Genomic DNA, 20,882 nt, shown 5'->3' with positions numbered 1-20,882 from the left:
CTACTCTGTGCAAAATCAAATACATTTGGAACTAGGAGAACCTGTACTGATTCATTACACAGATACGCCTAATGGTGGAGGAAAACATTGTGTGATTCATGTCACAGGCTTCATTTCTGCCAGCAGGGAGTTATTTGGGAGTGCCCAGTCCAGGAGAATGAATAATTAATAAACACATAAATGAATTAACACTGGGGCTTAAAGGAATCCTTGATCAACATCCCCTCACTGATAAGATTAATATCTATTAGATGCTGATAGGATACCCCCATTCTTTCCTCAAAGGAGAATTTCTTAAAGTGTATTAGAAATTAGAGCATTAAAATTAAAAAAAGTCAAAAGAGGGAAAAGAAAAAACAAGCTGCTCAAAATTCTGGGAGAGGGACTTCCTGATGGTCCATGCTCCCCGTGCAGAGGGCTAGGAGTTCGATCCCTGGTCAGGGAACTAGATCCTGAAGCCGCAACTAAGACCCGGCACAGTCAAAAACAAAAACAACAAAATTCCGGGAGACATCTCTGTTGCTTGTTTTGAAATGCTCTCTCCTATCTGTAGGGCTTCCCTGGAGGTAAAAAATCTGCCTGCCAACGCAGGAGACAGGAAACGAGCACTTGATCTCTGGGTCGGAAAAATCTCCTACAGGAGGAAATGGCAACCCACTCTAGTATCCAGGCCTGAGAAATCCCATGGACGGAGGAGCCTGAAGGGCTACAGTCCATGGGGTTACAAACAGACTCGACTGAGCAACTGAGCACACACACAGCTTGACAAATAAAATCTGAATATATTTAAGGTGTATGTTTTGATAAACATATACACTGTGAAAGAATCACCACAGTCAAGCTAATGAATATTACCTATTACTTCACACATTTACCATATTCTTTTTCCTTTTCATGTGTGCTGAGAACATTTAAGATCTACTCTCATAGCACATTTCAAGTATACAACACAGCACTGTTAACTATCTATAGTGACTCTGCTGGACAAAAGATAAAAGATCTTCAGGAATTCCCCATCTTGTGTAACAAAACTTTGTACCCCAGTTGCTTCTCAATAAAGGACTTTTGGATCTCTACGAGAGAAGCTGGGACTGCAACGTGAATACAATACCTGAGGACATTCCCCTAAAAACTAATTTTTACTACAATTTCCCACCAAAGATCAGAACCCACGAGGCTGGCTCTCACACGTCTCAGACACCACTCGCCAGAGGTCCTTGCAAACCATCTTTGGGAGAATGTAATAGGATCACTTCTCTCACAATATCAGCCTCCACTGCTAAAAATATCTTTAGTGGTCATAAAATCAGCCAGCCCCACAGTTAATCCAGCCACAGAATTTGCCTCTGTGACCTCCCATGATATTGAATTATATAAGTGATTATCCCATTTTATTAGCATTTAATTTGCTACTCTTTAATTTCATCAGATAACCCTTGTTCTCCTATTATGGGGTCTGGGGAAAAGAAAGGACTGATTGGCCTTTGTTATGTCCTTCATAATTTTTAATATTTTATTCGAGTACCCTTTAGCATCTCCTTTCTCGGAGAAGTGATTCTAAGGCACACAATCTCATCAGGACCATAGAAGTTTCTCTTAGGGGGCCAGGAGGGGTTTCAAGCACATGTGTCTTTGGGGAGAGTAGTCGTAAAGCCATAATTGGAAGGCGATAACTCCTTTCAGAAAACTCTTCCATGGAGAAAATCCCAGTGCTCCTCTTAGTATGCCATTTCAGGGGCTTTCAGGCCCTTCTTTCAATTATAAATTTGTTCTTAAAAACTCTTTTCACTTTTTTTTTAATCATTATTGTCTTTCTTTCTTAAGTCTCCGTGGAGACAGACATCATTTTCCCTGAAAATTGACACTTCACCTTTCCATCACTTCCTCTTATGTTCATGGCTGTTCCTGTACTTCTTCTCAATATTCCTAAAAAGTGTAATACCAAATGATAACTCCATGAAAGGAGGTTTATATTGTATTTTGATTTTATCTTTGCTCCTAATGGAGAAAAATACATGGTGGTACTTCATTAGACTTTCTCAAATATGGAAAAGTAAGAAAGATTAAAAATTTCCTACATTTTCACTTCTCATTCTTTCTGGGTTTTTATACCTAAAATTGTACCACTAAATCTGTGCCTTAATGGTTGTCCCCAAACAGTCGGTTCTTGAGACGCACTTTCACAGTATATTTTTAATCCCAGCATCTATTACAGAGTACCTCTTCCTACTGTAGGCACCCAGATATCTATTTTTCCTGTGTTGTTTAGCTTCAGTTCTAATTTGCAACTTGCTAGGAATCACTCACAAATGCCAAGCACACAAATAGGTGCTCACTAAGCCCACCACATCACAATAAATTTGTTTTTTACCTTAGACACTGAACAACTGAAGTATCAACTTCATCGTGCCTAGTCTTTCAACCTTAATCTTGGAAAAGGTTAGCTTTTTTTTTTTTTTTTAAAGCCTTGGATGTCAATATATATCTGATCCAGTCAAGCTCAGAAAATATTCAGTTTATATTAGTGAGAAGACTCAGCCTTGCCCAGTTTCTACACCGTAAAGATATAAGACAGAGACTGTGCTAGGAGCTTCATCGTTTCCAACAGGTGGGGTCTAGAATGAATCTTCATTTGAAGGTCTAATCTAATATCCAAAAATATAAAATATATTTCTGTTGGTATATGCGCAAAAAAATAATAGAATATAGACCAAATTGATAACAATGTTTGTCTTCAGAGGCAGAATCACATAAGATTTTTACTTTCCCATGCTTTATAGTTACATAATACTTAAAACTTTTTTTTAACTTAAAACTTTTACAAAGAGCATGCATTACCTTACTAAACAGTAAAAGCAAAATATACTTAACTCTTTGGAATTAAGAGGCACTGACAGCAGTGCGCAGGTTAGGAAGAAAGGGAGGGAGACTAGAGTAAGTAGACCAGTAAGATGACTGCTGCTGTAGCCCGGGCATTAGCACATATAATGTGTCTCTGGGGCATTTCACCACACCAATACTTTCATGACCAATCCACGGCCACAGAGCTCTTCCACAAAGCCAACCTGACATGACTACTAGGCGCCAGGCAGATATGATAAGGTCAGATACCACTTTTACTGCTTCCATAGAATGGTCACCAAAAACCTTAGCACCAAAGGTCACCAGACAGAACCTTATTATTATATGAACCGTATATGATACCAATGGGGCTTCCCTGGTGGCTCTGTTCACGGAATTCCCCAGGCAAGAATACTGGAGTGGGTTGCCATTTCCTTCTCCAGGGGATCTTCCTGACCCAAGGATCAAACTCCCATACACTATGTATTTGGGATTAGGCTTTTTTGTTTAAAAAAAAAAAATAAATCTACCAGCAACAATGAGCTCAAAATAGTATGTTTAATGAAAAATTAGGAACTTCTGTGGTGGTCCAGTGGCTAAGACTCCACACTCTCAATGCAGGGGGCCAGGGTTTGATTCCTGATCAGGGAATTAGATTTCATATGCCACAACTAAAGATCAAAGATTCTATGTGCTGAATCTAAGACCCAGAATGTCCAAATAAATATTCTTTTGAAAAATTAAATTCTGAATTTCCATTTCTCAGAAAAGTTCATGCTCTGCAGTTTGCAAAAAATGCTTCTCAACATTTCAGTTCAGTTCAGTCGCTCAGTCGTGTCCCACTCTTTGTGACCCCATGAACCACAGTACGCCAGGCCTCCCTGTCCATCACCAACTCCTGAAGTTCACCCAAACCCATGTCCATTGAGTTGGTGATGCCATCCAACCATCTCATCCTCTGTTGTCCCCTTCTCCTTCTACCCCCAATCTTTCCCAGCATCAGGGTCTTTTCAAATCAGTCAGCTCTTCACATCAGGTGGCCAAAGTATTGGAGTTTCTGCTTCAACATCAGTCCTTCCAATGAACACCCAGCACTGATCTCCTTTAGGATGGACTGGTTGGATCTCCTTGCAGTCCAAGGGACTCTCAAGAGTTTTCTCCAACACCATTCTTCAAAAGCATCAATTCTTCAGCACTCAGCTTTCTTTATAGTCCAACTGTCACATCCATACATGACTACTGGGAAAACCATAGCCTTGACAAGACGGACCTTTGTTGACAAAGGTCAACAAAATATCTCTACTTTTTAATATGCTGTCTAGGTTGGTCATAACTTTCCTTCCAAGGAATAAGCGTCTTTTAATTTCATGGCTGCAGTCACCATACGCAGTGATTTTGGAGCCCAGAAAAATAAAGTTGGACACTGTTTCCACTGTTTCCCCATCTATTTCCCATGAAGTGATGGGACCAGATGGCATGATCTTAGTTTTCTGAATGTTGAGCTGTAAGCCAACTTTTTCACTCTCCTCTTTCACTTTCATCAAGAGGCTCTTTAGTTCTTCTTTACTTTCTGCCATAAGGGTGGTGTCATCTGCATATCTGAGGTTACTGATATTTCTCCTGGCAATCTTGATTCCAGCTTGTGCTTCTTCCAGCCCAGCGCTTCTCATGATGTACTCTGCATAGAAGTTAAATAAGCAGGGTGACAATATATAGCCTTGACGTACTCCTTTTCCTATTTGGAACCAGTTTGTTGTTCATGTCCGGTTCTAACTGTTACTTCCTGACCTGCATACAGGTTTCAATGTTTATCACATGCCAAAATATCTCTACAAAAAAATATCACTGATTCCAAGACCAAAATCTGCTTAAAAGGATTCATATCTACTTAAAATATAAAATATGAGTGGGTAAAGCACTGTGATCCTCATCAGAAAAACTCAAAACAACATTTTGCAATTCTAGAAGCTTGCACTTCTAGAAGTTGAGTCTACTGGAATAAAAACATAATGATATAAGAATATTTATCACAGCAGAATTTGTCACAGCAAACCACTGAAAATGACCTTGGTACCCATCAATAGAAAGTGGTTGAATAAAATACATATCCATCCATACCATGGAATATTACATAGATATTTACAAAGCCTGGAAAACTATTCAAGATATGATAAAAAAAATATATATATTAGCAGTTATGTTAGGAAGCCTGTGCTTAATGATGGCAATTTAATACAGCCTCAGCAGATACAGTTATATAAAACTATGAAGCATGACTTCTCATTTAGATAAAATGAGTATTCTATATAGTGCTTGTTTTTACATCCCAAATTTCTAGTGTATGTTTAAGGAGAGGCAATGCCAAAGAATGTTCAAACTACCACACAATTGCACTCATCTCACACGCTAGTAAAGTAATGCTCAAAATTCTCCAAGCCAGGCGTACGTGAACCATGAACTTTCAGATGTTCAAGCTGGTTTTAGAAAAGGCAGAGGAACCAGAGATCAAATTGCCAACATCCGCTGGATCATGGAAAAAGCAAGAGAGTTCCAGAAAAGCATCTATTTCTGCTTTATTGACTATGCCAAAGCCTTTGACTATGTGCATCACAATAAACTGTGGAAAATTCTGAAAGACATGGGAATACCAGACCACCTGACCTGCCTCTTGAGAAACCTGTATGCAGGTCAGGAAGCAACAGTTAAAACTGGACATGGAACAACAGACTGGTTCCAAATAGGAAAAGGAGTACGTCAAGGCTATATATTGTCACCCTGCTTATTTAACTTCTATGCAGAGTACATCATGAGAAGCGCTGGGCTGGAAGAAGCACAAGCTGGAATCAAGATTGCCAGGAGAAATATCAATAGCCTCAGATATGCAGATGACACCACCCTTATGGCAGAAAGTGAAGAGGAACTAAAAAGCCTCTTGATGAAAGTGAAAGAGCAGAGTGAAAAAGTTGGCTTACAGCTCAACTTTCAGAAAACTAAGATCATGCCATCTGGTCCCATCACTTCATGGGAAATAGATGGGGAAACAGTGGAAACGGTGTCAGACTTTATTTTTCTGGGCCCCAAAATCACTGCAGATGGTGACTACAGCCCTGAAATTAAAAGACGCTTACTCCTTGGAAGGAAAGTTATGACCAATCTAGATAGCATATTGAAAAGCAGAGACATTACTTTGCCAACAAAGGTTCATCTAGTCAAGGCTATGGTTTTTCCATTGGTCATGTATGGATATGAGAGTTGGACTGTGAAGAAAGCTGAGCACCGAAGAATGATGCTTTTGAAGTGTGGTGTTGGAGAAGACTCTTGAGAGTCCCTTGGACTGCAAGGAGATCCAACCAGTCCATTCTGAAGGAGATCAGCCCTGGGTGTTCTTTGGAAGGAATGATGCTAAAGCTGAAACTCCAGTACTTTGGCCACCTCATGTGAAGAGTTGACTCATTAGAAAAGACTCTGATGCTGGGAGGGATTAGGGGCAGGAGGAGAAGGGGCCGACAGAGGATGAGATGGCTGGATGGCATCACCAACTTGATGGATTTGAGTTAGAGTGAACTCCGGTCATGGGTGTTTTAAAGAGAAAAATCAGCTAAATTAACTCAAATATTTGCTCATTTTTAAAAAAAATCTAACATTAAATTCAAGAAAAAATTTTAAAGTCTATTTTGTTGAAGGTAAGACACCTGAGATCATGTGACCACCACTATAAATTTAAACAGGTTAGCACTGAACAGATCAATTATTTGATTTTGCAGAGATGCCACAGATGCAAATTTTGTTGGAATATAGCATCAGAATAGAAATAATGTTTTTATTAAGAAACTGAGGAAGCAGAAAAACACTTGGATTTGGTTGTGATAGACACTTAATTTATAATTTCATCCAAATAAGTTCCCACAGTCTAACAATCAAAGTGCAAGCTATCGCTGTCAAATTTTAAATATTTTATATATACACAGAATAAATGAACTACCTGATGTTTGTGAGAAAACTGATGTTTAGTTAAAAATAAATACTTCTTCTTGGCAGTGTGCACTCTCTCTTTACTGGTTATTATCAGTTGAATGTTAGGAACATATGACTCTTTGAAGAGGAAGAACAATTTTGTCAGTCAATCTAAGCTGACATATGTCAGTCATGAACTATTTTATAAATAAGACTTTTAAATCTTGGCTTTTTTTTTTGAAAATCAGTTGAAAAAATCTTTTTAAAAAAAACCGCTGAAGAAGACTCTTGAGAGTCCCATGGACTGCAAGGAGATCAAATCAGTCAGTCCTAAAGGAAATCAACCCTGAATATTCATTGAAAGGACTGATGCTAAAGCTGAAGAGCTAGTACTTTGGCCATCTGATGCAAAGAACTGACTCACTGGAAAAGACTCTGATGCTGGGAAAGATTGAGAGCAAGCAAAAGGCGGGGGGTGCGACAGCGGATGAGATGTTTGGATGGCATCACTGACTCAATAGATGAGTCTGAGCAAACTCTGGGAGATAGTGAAGGGCAGGGAAGCCTGGCATGCTGCAATTCATGGGGTCACAAAGGGTCAGACATTGCTTAGAAACTGAACAACAACTAAGAATGCACTTCCCTGGTGGTCCAGTGGTTAAGAATCTGCCTGCCAGTATAGGGGTCAGGGGTTCAATCCCTGATATAGGAAGACGCCATGTGCCATGGGGCAATTAAGCCCGTGTGCCACAACTACTGAGCCTACCTGCCCTAAAGCCCTCGCGCTGCATCATGAGAAGCCACCACAGCAAGAAGACCGCACACCACAGCTAGAGAGGAGGCCCCACTCACTGCAACTAGGGAAAGCCCTTGCACAGCAATGGAGACCCAGTGCAGCCAAAACTAAAATTTAAAAAAAAAAAAACCTATTCTGTAAATAAAACATCCAAAGTCTCCAGTTTTTGAAACATAGTGAACTACAATTATTTGTTGACAATTGTTTGCAAATATTGCAAAGAAGACAACCCTGAAATTTATCCCTCTGCAAACGAGAGGGCTTGACCAAATCAAACGAGATTTCAACCCGTGTACAAGGCTTAATTTTAAAATTCTAAAATTGCACTTGGGAATATCTCAACCTATCTGATTTGATTATTATCAATCATTGTGTAAGGGCTTCCCAGGTGGCACTAGTGGCAAAGAACTCGCCTGCCAAAGCAAGAGACGTAAGAGACTAAGGTTCAATCCCTGGGTTGGGAAGATCCACTGGAAAAGGGAATGTATTCTTGCCTGGAGAATCCCATGGATAGAGGAGCCTGACAGGCTACAGTCCGTGAGTAGCAAATAGCCAAACACGACGGAAGTGCCTTAGCATGCATACCTATCGCTGTGTAACAAACTACCTCGAAGTGTCATGCCTAAAAACAGCAATTCTTTTATGATTTCTCCTCACACTATTGGTTGACTGGGCTTAGCAGGGCGGTTCTGTTGCTGCTCTCACTTGAGATCAGCAACTTGTGACCACAGCCAGATGGTGATGGGGCTGCGACTCCTAAGTCCTGTGCCTCAGAGGGAGTGGCAGGAGCCTGGGCTCTGCCAAGACACCTCCATGTAAGTCCAGAATATCCCCTCATCACAGGAAATCCAAAGAGTTTAGGAGCTCTGTGCCAAGGAGAATAGATGAACATCAAATATATATTTCTTATTATAAATCACAATACCACATAAATGAAATTGAGACAGCCTGTGATTTTATAGTATATGAATTTAGTAAAACATTCAAAGAAAATCAAGACCTCTTTTTTGACAAGATTTGTCTTATGAAAAGTGAAAGTCACTCAGTCGTGTCCAACTCTTTCTGACCCCACGGACTATCCAGTCCATGGAATTCTCCAGGCCAGAATATTAGAGTGGGTAGCCTTTCCCTTCTCCACGGGGTTTTCCCCACCCAGGAACCTGTACTGCTGGCAGATTCTTTACCAACTGAGCTATCAGGGAAATGGAGCCTCACTGGGCCTCAAGGTGCCCAGATATGTGATTAAACATTATTTTTGCATGTGTCTTGTGAGGGTGTTTAATGGATGGGGTCAAGGCCTAAACTGGTGGATGGAGTAAATCATATTGCCCTCCCCAAGGTGGGTGGGCTTCATCCAATCTAATGAAGAAAGACCTGAATAGAATAAAAGGCTCCATGCACACATACACACACACATATGTGTGTGTGGCTGGGTATGTATCTATCTGTCTATCCATCTATCTACTACTGGTTCTAGTAGTAGACTAATATAAGATGTAACTTCCAACTTAAAATATAGAAGATACAGAAGTAAGTTAAACGACATCATGAGGAAATAATCAGATAAATTTAGAAGCTGGGTCAATCCACAGGTCTCATAACCTAACATCATCAAACAGCAATTTATTTTATAGCAATAATTAACATACAGAACATACAGAAACCAATATGAAAAGCTTGTAATAAGAAACTGATTCACAACTATAAAATAGCAGACTAAGAGCTGTTTTTTCCTTCCCAAACTTTAAAATCTAAGTATCTGGGACTTCCCTGGCAGTCCAGTGGTTAAGACTCCGAGCTTCCAGTGCACGAAGCTCCATCCATCCCTGGTGGGGGAACTAAGATCCTATATGCTGTGCTATGCAGCACAACCAAACAAATAAATAAGTAAATATTTAAAATATAATAAATAAGAGTAGTGTATAGCATACACTACATTTTTTAAAATGTAAATATTTAACCTTCTACTAATACAAATGTGTAAATCAAATTACACTGAAACTCACTTATATAGGTATGTAAAAACTAAACTATACATTTAGGATTAGAACATTCTGCCTGGAGAATCCCATGGACAGAGGAGCCTGGCGGACTACAGTCCATGGTGTTGCAAAGAGCTGGACATGGCTGGAGCGACTTAGCAGTAGCACCCGCTCTGCATGCTTTACCCTCCCCCAATCCTAATTCATATGTTGAAACCTAATCATCAAAGTAATTGTATTCAGAAGTTAGGCCTCAGGAGGTGACCAGGTCATGAGATGGAGCCATCACAAATAGGATCACTGCCTTATAAAAGAGGCCCCAAAGCGATCCCCTGACCCTTTGCCACGTGAGTTTATAGTGAAAACAGCCACCAGTGAGGAGACTGGTTCTCATCCAACATCAAATTTGCCAGCACCTTGATCTTGGACTTCCCAGCTTCCCGAACTATGAGAAATAAATTTCTGTTTCTTATAGGCTGCACATTCCACGGTATTTCTGCTACAGCATCCTAAACATACATCAACAACATTTGTTTCTAAAAATTACAGTGAAACTCTACAGGTTAAAATATCATAGCAGTGGGTGCCCATGTTTTTAAATTCACCTCAGTGTATTTACAAAGCTAACACATTTTTCACTTTTCAAAATATCTTTAACTTGATGTCCATCAATTGTCTTTCTAAGCTCTCCCCCAAAGAGTTCTGTTAGCACTAACAGTATAATTTGCCATAATAAAACTGGTATCAACCAATGACTGACCTCCCTGGGCAAAGAACAGCAGTTTTTCCTTTGTACTCTTTTTTGCTATTGTTTAAATATGTTGAAATCTATGAAAAAAGCAATACTTTTTACTCTGTTGGCATTTTTCTTAAACCCTTAAGGGAAGCATTATCAAAAGGCTTTTCAGAAACTAAGCTGATATTTCTCCAGGTTCCCAGTATGAAGCATTTCATTAACTAGTTCAAAGAACTCTTAACCTGCCAGGTTGGGACCATATAGCTTTCCTCAGCAGTCTACATATCAAAGTTGTTTGAGAAATATACTGTTGGCTTGAACCAAGAAGTCAAAGAAAGAGGCAGTTAAAATATCCAATAGTTCCCCGCCCTTTTCGTTTTTAATTTACTTAGAGTTCTGAGTGAGTTCACTGTAAAACTTAAACAGCACAGTGGTAACGCGACCAAACCCGCAGGCCATCTACTGAGGCCTTGTACTAGATTGCCAAGGATAGAGATTAACCAAAGTGTAAGGCGTATCAGCTCTGGAGACACAGCAGTGCCCTGGAAGAAAGGAATTCTAGCTTCTGGTTCTATGATATGAGCATCACTGGGTCTGGAGCTGGAAAACCATGGATGGCTGTTTATGGACATTGCTGACAAGGAGGAAAGAAACGGCCAGCTTGGTGTGACAGCCATCATTCAGTGGATCTGAGCAGGAATGCTAAACAGAGGGCATGGCAGTGCAGAACAAGGCAGGAGCTTGGGTTCTGGCTCCAAATCCATCACTATGAGAAGACTAGGACAGTCAGGAAGATTCCAACAAGTCCACCTGCACTGATAGATTAGGAGAAATGAACTACAAGTCGAGGAGAGGGAAGACATTGCACATACTGGGTATAATATGAATAAAGACCAAATATGGGAATGGTGATGGCTTGTTCACAGAACAATTAAGAATGACCAAAAGTTCTGTTTGGGAGTAAAGTAAGGTGCTATAAAGTCACAGGGAATCTTGAAATTTAGCCAGAGGACTTCACCTGTGAAGTACTGGAGAACTACTATGAATTTATTTGATCAGTTGGTATGTTAGACATAATAGGAAGTCCGGGGTGGGAGGGTGTGGGGAGAGGGAACTATAGCCCAGTTTCTGCCAACAGTCATTATAATGAATACATGTGTGCACGCTAAGTCACTTGTGTGTTAGTTGCTCAGTCATGTCTGACTCTTTGCAACCCCACGGACTATAAGCCCACCAGGTTCCTCTATCCACAGGGATTCTCCAGGCAAGAATACTGGAGTGGGTTGCCATTTCCTTATCCAGCGGAACCTTCCTGACACAGGGATCGAACCCAGGTCTCCCACATTGCAGGCAGATTCTTTACCATCTGAACCACCAGGGCCAATCCCAAGTCACTTTAGTTGTGTCCAACTCTTTGTGACCCTAAGGCCTATAGCCCACCAGGCTCCTCTGTCCATTGGATTTCCCAGCAAAAATATCAGAGTGGGTTGTTGGCAGGCAGGTTCTTTACCACTAACACCAGCTGGGAAGCCTCATAATGAACACTTACTTTCTCAAAATCTGGGAGAAAAAAATAAAAGTTAGTTTAAAATAGTTTAAAAAAATGGTTAAATGGGAAAAAGCAATAGGGCCAAATGGGTAGGCTCTTTTGCCTTTGATATCAAATATAATGCCAAACGAAGATACAAATAAAATGGGGACATTCTGAAGATGTTTAGAATGAGGATAACTTGGAACGTTTACATATATTCTCTAATATATGACTGTGAAAACTTGAAGATAGATCACAGGGGAAATAAAAAGGAATCTCCATTCAAATCAGCTAGAAACAGATTTAGTAAGCCCTATCACACTAGGTGGACTTCCCAATTGGCGCTAATGGTAAAGAACTCGTCTGCCAATGCAGGAGATATATGAGACGAGGGTTCGATCCCTGGGTCAAGAAGATCCACTGGAGGACAGCATGGCAACCCACTCCAGTATTCTTGCCTGGAGAATCCCATGGACAGAGGAGCCTGGTGGGCTGCAGTCCATAGGGTCACAAAGAGTCGGACATGACTGAAGAGACTTAGCACAGCACAGCACAGCACACTAGATGCCAAAATTCCTGAGTTGGCCAAAATTATAGATATGTTGCAACCAAAAGATGTGAAAATAAGAGTAGAAATAGGACCTTAGGTCTTACTCTACGTTTTTAATGAGTAAACAAGGGACACAGTGCTATGAAAGTTTAAGAGAAAGTGACGATCTGCACTTCCCGGGCCATCTAGTGGTTAAGACTTCAAGTTCCGATGCAGGGGGCACAGGTTTTTGCATCCTAGTCAGGGAACTGAGGTTCCACATGCCACAAGGTGCAGCCAAATCAAAAAAAAAAAAAAAGTCCCTCTTTAAAAAGAGAGAAAGTGAGAGTCTGCTGGTACAGGAACTAAAAAAATGCCATGCTGAAAGAATCACCCCAACAGCTGTGAAGGGGTAGAGATAAGGGGAGGGTGGGGCAGCTGAGAAGCCAAAGAGCTGCATTCTAAGTGAGACCCTGGGGTGGAAGAATTCAATTCAAATATAGTTTCAGTTCAGTTCAGTCACTCAGTCATGTCCGACTCCTTGCGACCCCATGAATCGCAGCACGCCAGGCCCCATTGTCCATCACCAACTCCCGGAGTCTACCCAAACCCATGTCCATCGAGTCGGTGATGCCATCCTGCCATCTCATCCTCTGTCATCCCCTTCTCCTCCTCCCCCCAATCCCTCCCAGCATCAGAGTCTTTTCCAATGAGTCAACTCTTCCCATGAGGTAGCCAAAGTACTGAAGTTTCAGCTTTAGCATCGTTCCTTCCAAAGAAATCCCAGGGCTGATCTCTTTCAGAATGGACTGGTTGGATTTCCTTACAGTCCAAGGGACTCTCAAGAGTCTTCTCCAACTCCACAGTTTAAAAGCATCAATTCTTCGGCGCTCAGCTTTCTTTATAGTCCAACTCTCACATCCATACATGACCACTGGAAAAACCATAGCCTTGACTAGATGGACCTTTGTTGGCAAAGTAATGTCTCTGCTTTTAAATATGCTATCTAGGTTAGTCATAACTTTCCTTCCAAGGAGTAAGCGTCTTTTAATTTCATGGCTGCAATCACAATCTGCAGTGATTTCAGAGCCCAAAAAGTAAAGTCTGACACTGTTTCCACTGTTTCCCCATGTATTTCCCATGAAGTGATGGGACCAGATGCCATGATCTTTTAGGGAAAATTAAACTTCTTTTCTTTTCTGAAGAATCAAGAAAACATATCGGAGAGAAACAGAAACAAAGCCTGAAAGACAGGCTGGGAACATTTCCCGAAAGGCCAAGATTGATAGTATGGGCTTCCCTGGTGGCTCAGAGGTTAAAGTGTCTGCCTCCAATGCGGGAGACCTGGGTTCGATCCCTGGGTCAGGAAGACCCCCTGGAGAAGGAAATGGCAACCCACTCCAGTATTCTTGCCTGGAGAATCCCTTGGACAGAGGAGCCTGGTAGGCTACAGTCCACCGGGTCGCAAAGAGTATACGTAACAGCTAATATAAATTTCAGTATCTGCTTAAAACTAGTCTAATCAGTCATATTACCACTACAAAAACGCACCAACAAATCTCAGGTGACATCCAGAAGACAAAGTCAATAAGCAACAGACAAACTAACAAGAAAAACTTGCAACTAATGTAATCATTCAACTCCTCACAAAGTCCAACTTCTCATACCCAATGCAGTAAGTTTAAATCTGGATTCTTAAGCAAACATTTCATTTAGAACCTCATTGCTGTTATTTACATATCTGAAAAGGACATGGTATTAATTAGTTGGGCTTCCCTGGTAGTTCAGATGATAAAGAATCCACCTGCAAGGAGGGAGACCTGGGTTCCATCCCTGGGTTGGGAAGATCCCCTAGAGGAGGGCATGGGAACCCACTCCAGTATTCTTTCCTGGAGAATTCCATGGACAGAGGAACCTGGCAGGCTGCAGTTCACGGGGTCGCAAAGAGTCAGACACAACAGAGCGACTAAGTACATTAATTAGTTAATATAACTAACCACCAAAAGAAAGAGTGCCTTTGGTATTACATCCCTGGTGCTGTTCTTCTGATTATATGAACTACTATAACAAACTGACAACTTACTTGGTCCCCCTTACAAGACACATCTACTCAAATAAATGTATAAACCTTCTGCCTAGAACGGGGCTTCCCAGGCGGCTCAGTGGTAAAGAATCTGCCTGCAATGCAGGAGACATGGGTTTGATCCTTGGGTCAGGAAGAGCCTCTGGAGAGTGGAATGACAACCTACTCCAGTATTCTTGCCTGAGAAATCCCATGGACAGAAGAGCCTGGTGGGCTACAATGCATGGGGCCACACAAAGTCGGACATGACTCAGCGACTGAGCATACATACATGCTGCCTAGAATACTCTCCCCTCATTCTCACCTAGCTGGCTCCTTTCTCATCCTGCAGATACCAGCTTAATCCTTCTCGAGGAGGCCTTCCATGTCACCCCACATAGATTAGGTGACCCTGCTAACGTGCTCCCCCAACACCTTGTACTATTTCTGTCGTCAAGATTATAGTAGAGCAGATAGAAGGGAACAGTGAAGGTTGATATCCAGAGCCACCACCAGCTTGCTTCCCCTCCACTTTAAGAACAGTAGCCATCTAGCTTATGTTCCCCCCAGGAAAGAGATTGGAGGATTCACCTGAACAGAAATGGACCAAGCCAAGAGAAGACCAAGAATTATTGAACAATTGAGAGTCTTTCAATGAAATAGCCCAGAAGAACCATCCTATGGTGGATAAGCCCCGTCCATGCCCCCAAAAGCATCTAATGAGCTTTTTACTGATACAAACACTGGGAGGAATTTTCCCAGGACAGACATCATTTCTCATATCATTTATAAGTTGAAAATCTATTGTTCAGTGAAGCCACCTTCAGGCTGCAGCTTCTGCATCAGCACTTGCTGCTTCACCTTGCACTTTGATGTTTAGGAGATAGTTTCTTTAGCTTCAAACTTTTCTTCTGCAGCTCCCTCACCTTTCTTTGTTACTATGATTGTAATTTTAGCCGCTAAGTCATATCCGACTCTTTGTGATCCCAGGAAGGACACCCCTCTTGGCAGAGTCACAAAGAGTAGGACACAACTACGGTGATTTAGCACGCACACTCATAGAGTAATTAATTGGGCTGATTTCAATACTATTTACTCTCAGGGAATAGGGAGGCCTGAGGAGACGGAGAGAGATGGGGGAATGGCAGGTCGGTGGAACAGTCAGAACACAGTCAACAATTATTGATGAAGTTTGCTATGAACATGGTTCATAGGGCCCCAAAACAATTAGAAAGTAACATGAAAGATCTCTGATCCCAGATTACCATAACAAATACAATAACAATGAAAAAGTTTGAAGCACTGCAAAAGTTACCAAACCATGACAGAGAGGTAAGAAATGAGCAAATGCTGTGGGGAAAATGGTGAAGGTAGACCTGCTCAATGCAAAATTGCCAAAAACCTTCACTCTGTAAAAAGTACAACTTCTGCCAAGTACAATAAAGTACAATAAAACAAGGCATTCCTATATTTCATTTTCCTTCGATTTCAGAAATGTCATGAGGAAGTATACCATTATACTCCTAAAAGATGAAGCTTCTCCACGCTTATAGACCACCAGGGCTCACATTCTGGACTTGGACTTAACATATGGATTTACATGATAATTGACATCTCATCATATCACCGACGCTTTGCTTTGTAAGGATAGGAGAAAAAAAATCTAAGAAGCAAGAAGACAAAAGGTCCTTTACAGTTTCTTTGACATTCTACCTTATTTTTCACCTTTATGAAACAGACTTATTCTATCAGCCTAAATCAAGCACTGGTTTTCAGCCTCTATCTACACCCTTTCCGGGCAAAGCAAGTTGGGAAGGTACATGGGCTTTTTGAATTTGGAAAGCACATGTTTTTTAGACAAATTAGCATCTTAAATAAATTCGCTAATCGACAAAATTTCCCATATTACAAGACATTTCCTTGCCAAGATCTTGATTTTACCACTATATCCTTTCATAAAGACACCCTATAAGGCTTACTAAACCACATTTGGTTTTAAGTATGTCCAAATACTTAGTTAGCCTTTCAATTTAATGAACTTTGGGAAAACTTATCAGAGTTTCTCCAAGCCCCAAAGTGTGCCCAGTGTTCAAAAGGAATCATTAGACCTCATAGAAATTCATCAAGAAGCTGGAAAACTTTGGCCCCCTGTTGGGTAAAGATCCATCTCTCAGTCCTTTGAGAAGATTTGATCGATTGTTCTAGGAGCTAAGAGCCTCACAGAAAACCTATTTAACTCTTTCCTCTCAATGAGAGACTGGATGACAGGCTTTCCTAAATTAAAATCTAAAAGTGTCTCAAAAGGCCTTTGGCATTTTTTTTAATAGAAAACATTATTCACAAAGCTGCACCTCTGCTGGATGTCATGCCAGTCACACAACTTAGTATCTGCAAGGATACTTAAATGTTAGAACAGACTTACACACAACTAATCCCATCAAAGTATAAGCATAATTTAAAGGCTGCAGAACAGAACTTAAAACAGGAATAAAAGCTACTTCATTTCAGTTTAAACAAGTATGTTAAGCTCCCTTCCAAAAATAAAGAATAAATACGTTAATGGAACTCAACAGTTACTTAAAACCTATACTTATTTTTCCTGAAACCAATTCCCCCATTACTCCTGCCCTGTCCTTCTGTTCTCATAACACACGTCCCACTTGTGAATGTAAGGCAATACATGAGCTTGCCCAGGAAGATTTACTTTTTCTTTTTGAATTTTTATTGGAGTTGCTTTGGGACTTCCCAGGTGGCTCAGTAGTAAAGCATTCGCCTGCCAATTCAGGAGACATGGGTTCGATCCTTGGGTCGGAAAGATCCCCTGGAGTAGGAAATAGCAACCCACTCCAATATTCTTGCCTGGAGAATCCCGTGAACTGAGGAGCCTGGAGGGCTACACTCCATGGGGTCGAAGAAGAGTCGGACACAACTTAATGACTAAACAACGTAGTTGCTTTACAATATTGTGCTAGTTTCTGCTGTACAGCAAAGTGAATCAGCTATACATATACATATATCCCCTCTTTTTTGGATTTCCTTCCCATTTAGGTCACTATAGGGCTTCTCTGATAGCTCAGTTGGTAAAGAATCCACCTGCAATGCAGGAGACACTGGTTCGATTCCTGGGTTGGGAAGATCTGCTGGAGATGGGAGAGGCTACCCACTCTGGTATCCTTGGGCTTCCCTGTGGCTCAGCAGGTAAAGAATCTGCCTGCAATGCGGGAGACCTGGGTTCAATCCCTGGGTTGGGACAGATCCAAACCCAAGTTGGGAAGATCCCCTGGAGAAGTGAAAGGCTATGCACTCCAGTATTCTGGCCTGGAGAATTCCATGGAGTGTATAGTCCATAGGGTTTCAAAGAGTCGGACAAGATTGAGCACCTTTCACTTTCACTTTGGTCACACCAGAGCAATGAGTAGAGTTGTTACCTGTGATACTCAATAGGTCCTCATTTGTTATCTACTGTATACATAGTTGTGTATAGGAACATTTACTTTTATGTTTTGTCTTTAAGGTAAGATGTAGTAAGTTATGAAGAACATATTTTAACAGGGGCGTAAACTAATTTCCTAAAGTTTGTGAGTTCATATTATTCCTGACACTTCACCTTTCAGGCAAATACTTTTTAAATGTCCTAAGGAGAATCACCACAATTTTGCTATTAAACTTTGTGTATTTTGATTTTGAAACCAATATCCACTTTTACCAAAACAAAAATAGTAGATGAGCACTTGCAGCAGAAATCAAAGAGGAACTAAAGAGCCTTTTGATGAAAGTGAAAGAGGACAGTGAAAAAGCTGGCTTAAAACTCTACATTCAAAAAACTAAGATCATGGTATCTGGTCCCATCACTTCATGGCAAATAGATGGGGAAACAATGGAAACAGTGACAGATTTTATTTTCTTGGGCTTCAAACTCACTGCAGATGGTGACTGCAGCCATGAAATTAAAAGGCACTTGCTCCTTGGAAGAAAAGCTATGACAAACCTAAAAGCAGAGACATTACTTTGCTGACAAATGTTGGTCTACTCAAAGCTATGGTTTTTCCAGTAGTCATGTATGGATGTAAGAGTCAGACCATAAAGAAAGCTGAGCACCAAAGAACTGATGCTTTTGAACTGTGGTGTTGGAGAAGACTCTTGAGAGTCCCTTGGTCTGCAAGGAGATCAAACCAGTTAATGCTAAAAGAATCATTCCTGAATATTCACTGGAACGACTGATGCTGAAGCTGAAGCTCCAATACTTTGGCCACCTGATGCGAAGAAATGACTCACTGGAAAAGATCCTGATGCTGGGAAAGATTGAAGGCAGGAGGAGGAGGGAAAGACAGAGGATGAGATGGTAGGATCACCGACTCTATGGACATGAGTTTGAGCAAGCTCTGGGAGTTGGTGACGGACAGGGAAGCCTGGGGTGCTGTAGTCCATGGGGTCACAAAGAGTCAGACATGACTGAGCAATTGAAGTAAACTGGACTGAACTGACTTGTCTGGGATTATTTGCCTAAAACAGTTACTGGATGACATCAATGGTACTTAGCCAATAAACACTTACTCTGTAGTCTGGTTATTTAACAATTTTCAAAGATGCTGATCACCCTCCAAAAATTAGAAAAATAAAAGAACTTGGGATGGATAAATTCCCTTCTGGGGCGGTTTGGCGGGGGGGGGACCTCCAAATGATAGCTACCTTTAAGACATTTCCAAAGGAAGAGAAGCAAGTCACTAGAAAGGACTTCCCAGGTGGTGCTAGTGGTAAAGAACCCACCTGCCAAAGCAGGAGATGCAAGAGACAGGAGGTTGGGAAGATACCCTGAGATAGGAAATGGCACCCTACTCCAGTATTCTTGCCTGGAGAATCCCGTGAACAGAGGAGCCTGGCTGTAGTCCATGGAGCCACAAAGAGTTGGCATTATTGACTACATACCTTCTTTCAACATTAGACTCCAGCATACACTAGGCCTCCAAGTGCCCTAGATCCTTTGAACTTCTCCCTCACAACCCCATGTTATACTCCAATCGGCAATGCTCTTGTTCACAACCAGTTATTCTTGAGCATTAAGGTCAAAACCTTTCAACATTTCTGTTACATCTCTTGTAAAGAGAAGGCTAAGTAACCCTTACCATAGCTCACCACATTCCAGGCACCATGCCAGCTGCCCTACACATAATGCCTCATTTAATCTTCAGTCTGTGACCCAGCTTTTATCCACCACATATTTTTAGCTGTGAAAACTCAAAAATCATAGGTAGAAGAATCAGGACTCGAATCCCAGGCAGTCTGACTTCAAAGGCCAATCTCCTTCCAAAAAAGAGGCTATATACTTAAGTGGGTAACCATCCCAACATACATATTTATTTGCAGAAAAATTTAACCTAAGTGGGTTACAACTACATACCCAAATTCTCAAACTGGGACATCATCCTTTGAAGTGAAGTGAATGAAGTTTTGAAAGAAAAATTGAAAAAAGAAACATTTATTGCGTAGCTACTCTATGTACCATACATGCCTTATATCACCTTCTCAATATCCTCTGATTTACAGAAAATATCAAATGCTTTCCACAGCCCTACATACCAGTCTCCTGCTCTCCAGGAATGCCTTTATCTGTGTGTAAATACACATATCTACACACATGCAGAAGAAGCCTGGGATATAGCTGTACCCCTTAAACAGCAGGCGTCTAACACGTGCTAAAACACCCTGCCGGTAAGCAGGCAGGGCTGGAGCTGATGCAGCCTCCCAAACAAACACACCAACCGTCCCCATCACGTGATGAAACACAGTGACTGTCAACACTGCCTAGGAAGCTCTGCTCAAAACGGAAGTTAGACAATTCCCACCTCCTGCTGCATAATCAAAACTCTGCCTCCTGCAGCAGCAGCTGATCGCCTTCCACAGTTTCTCCCCAGGAAGAACTTCTCTGATGGCACAGGATTTTAACAAGGGTGCTGCTTTTACCAGACACTCTGGGACACATCACCAACAACTTGAAATCACCCCTACTTTAAACAAGAAGGGATCTGATGCGCCAACTCGGAAGTTCAGCTGAATCAGCTCTAGAAGAGCATCTCCAAGGCCATGCTCGTCATTGGGAAACATTGGGGAAGCGGTCCCCCTCAGGGTGTACCCGCAGGAACACAGGCCCCCCACTGCCACCCCCGCTGCCGCACCAGAACCGGAAGTTCCTGAGGCAGTCACGTGACTGAGTCAGCTCTCCACAGGAGCTGGGTCCAAGTTTTACAAACAAGGCTGCTCCCTTCTGCAGGGGAGGATCTAACAGCTACGGAAGACTGGAAGCCTGAGAGATCTTCTGCAAGGTCAACTATATCAAACACAGAGTGGACAGAAGTCAAAATGGCAGGCAATAGCGAGAAGGTTCCTCGCCAGCCACCCAATATTCCCCCTGGTTAAATGTTACAAACCACACAACTAAAGGGTCACTCCTTGG

General features: G+C 41.5%; 1 protein-coding gene across 1 annotated transcript in view; it reads right to left on the bottom strand.

Annotated features, from left to right (window-relative positions):
- DERA (deoxyribose-phosphate aldolase) overlaps window positions 1-20,882 on the bottom strand; it is a 118,474-nt gene that overhangs the window by 82,234 nt on the left and 15,358 nt on the right. The gene's annotated exons all lie outside the window — the stretch shown is intronic.

This window comes from Bos indicus x Bos taurus, chromosome 5, assembly GCF_003369695.1.
Source record: "Bos indicus x Bos taurus breed Angus x Brahman F1 hybrid chromosome 5, Bos_hybrid_MaternalHap_v2.0, whole genome shotgun sequence".
Classification (NCBI taxonomy): Eukaryota; Metazoa; Chordata; class Mammalia; order Artiodactyla; family Bovidae; genus Bos; species Bos indicus x Bos taurus.
Note: the sequence above shows the minus strand (reverse complement) of the source record. Positions and strands in the feature narration are given on the sequence as shown.